This window comes from Apium graveolens, chromosome 1 (genome assembly GCF_009905375.1).
Source record: "Apium graveolens cultivar Ventura chromosome 1, ASM990537v1, whole genome shotgun sequence".
In the NCBI taxonomy this organism is placed as follows: Eukaryota; Viridiplantae; Streptophyta; class Magnoliopsida; order Apiales; family Apiaceae; genus Apium; species Apium graveolens.
In genome coordinates this window covers 65,101,257-65,103,595 of record NC_133647.1, presented here as the reverse complement: position 1 = coordinate 65,103,595, position 2,339 = coordinate 65,101,257, and the positions used below count along the sequence as shown (strand labels likewise).

Genomic DNA, 2,339 nt, shown 5'->3' with positions numbered 1-2,339 from the left:
AGACATTTTCCAGTAGGGGTCTGAGCACCCGCTCAGCTATGCTGAGCAGCCGCGCAGGAAGCTGAGCACCCACTCAGCTATGTTGAGTGGCCGCGCAGGGTCAAGAAATCAGATTATTTATTTTAGACTTCTATTTATGTTTGGCTTCCAACTTCTGTGTAATCTGAGTTTTATGGGACTTCTATATCAGAGACGTTTCACGTGTGTTGAATTGTTGTATTAATCGAGGAGCGAAGGAGATAAGGAAGAAGACCGTTTTAGCACACCGTAACGAAGAGGAAGCATATTTTCTTGTGATTCTTTATTTCGTTGTAACGTTGGATGCTAGTTTTCTTTGCTTTGAACCTATTTACTCTTGTGACGTACTCTGGTTTAATATAATTAGTTTAGTTATTATTCTTTTGTGTTTATTTATCATGTTTTCATATGAACCCATGATGACGATAAGTGCTATCATGGGCTAATCGTGATCATGGGGTCGTAACGGATTTACTATGGAATTCTTTAGTTAGTTGTTTAATACCTTAGTGTGTGATGATTGTATGATATCTAGTATTGGTTGTGCGTATTCGTCTTATGTGCGTCGCGAACATATAAGATAGGGTGTTAATCTCTTGTGAAGGGATGATGGATCTCGAGATTTAGAACTTGCCATGCTAGCATAGGTTCATGTATGGTGTTGCATGATTAGTGGGTAACTCTAACCGTTTTATTCGCCCTGTGTAATCAAAAGGAATAACCTGTGCTTAAATCATTATGTTGTCAATTTCTGTAGACATATAGGGACACAATATAATTGATGCCTATTCAACTTCTATCTTAATTGTGGATGTTTGGTAGAATGGTATTAGTACAATGAAAGTTGGGTTTTATCAGTATCGTGTAATTCGATTAATATCATCGTTGTTGCATGCTAAGGGTAATAATAATGACTATTGAAGGAAGTAGTAATGAAGTTGTGATCTCGTGAGTGTTTTAATATTGTTAATTCGAAGTGTTAATTAAGTGGTTAATCTTAGTAGTTAATTGTAGTTAATAATTAGTTAACAAATCTAAGTGTTATTGTCTTAACATTGAGAAGTAGTCATACATTGGTGAGTGAGTTTAATTGAACATAATTAGTCTGAGTCTCTGTGGGAATGAACTAGAAAGTATTCTATATTACTTGCGAACGCGTATACTTGCGTGTATTATTAGCGCGTGTTTTCGCCCTAACAAGTTTTTGGCGCCGCTACCGGGGACTCGGCGTATTTGTTTAGTTTATGTACTTACCATCATTGGTCGTTAGGACTCAGTGATTAAGACGTGTTACTTATTATTTCCTGTTATGTTTCAGGTACTTTAGCGAGCATTTATGCAAACTTGTTCTCGTACTCGCAAGATGACTTTAGATACAGCTGAGGAGACAGACAAAGTTCTTGATATTCCGGAGAAGATAGATTTTGAAGATTCGGATTCAGGAAGTGAGCAGAAAGAACCAGAAATCATGGGTGATCGTATTGTTCCGGCCGATCCAGCTCTTATGGACTTTTCTCGGCCTAAAATTGATGACATTCAGTCAAGCATTCTTCATCCGGCTATTCAAGCTAGCACCTTTGAAATCAAGCCGGGCACTATTCAGATGGTGCAGAATTCTGTTTCTTTTGGAGGTGCTGCGACTGAAGACCCCAACATGCACATAAGGAATTTTGTTGAGATCTGCAGTACTTTCAAATATAATGGCGTGACTGATGAGGCTATCAAGCTGAGGCTTTTCCCATTCTCACTGAGGGATAAAGCTAAGGATTGGGTACATTCTGAACCAGCTGGGTCCATCACTACTTGGCAAGATCTTGCGCAAAAGTTTCTGGTGAAGTTTTATACAATGGCAAAGACTGCTGCTATGAGGAGTGCTCTTACTCAGTTTGCGCAACAACCTACAGAATCTATGTGCGAAACTTGGGAACGCTACAAGGAAATGTTGAGAAAGTGTCCACATCATGGAATGCCCGATTCGATGGTGATCACTGGTTTCTATAATGGTTTGGGGGCCCAATCTCGGCCCATGCTCGATGCAGCAGCTGGAGGCGCCTTGTGGGCCAAAAGCTATACTGAGGCTTATAATCTTATTGAGACTATGGCTGCAAATGAGTATCAAAACCCAACTCAGAGGATGATGCCTGGGAAGGTAGCAGGTATTCTGGAAGTCGATACAGCCACCGCTATTACAGCGCAGCTCCAAGCGCTGTCTATGAAGGTCGATTCTCTAGCTACCTATGGAGTCAATCAAATAGCTATGGTCTGTGAGCTTTGTGTAGGTTCTCATGCTACGGATCAGTGTTCTCTTGTCAACGAATCTG

General features: G+C 40.3%; 1 non-coding gene across 1 annotated transcript; it reads right to left on the bottom strand.

Annotated features, from left to right (window-relative positions):
• Positions 1-1,879: 1,879 nt before the first annotated feature.
• On the bottom strand, positions 1,880-1,986 carry LOC141680609 (small nucleolar RNA R71). The gene has a single exon (XR_012558372.1). It is a non-coding gene; the product is annotated as a small nucleolar RNA R71 (small nucleolar RNA).
• Between the last annotated feature and the right edge of the window lie 353 nt (positions 1,987-2,339).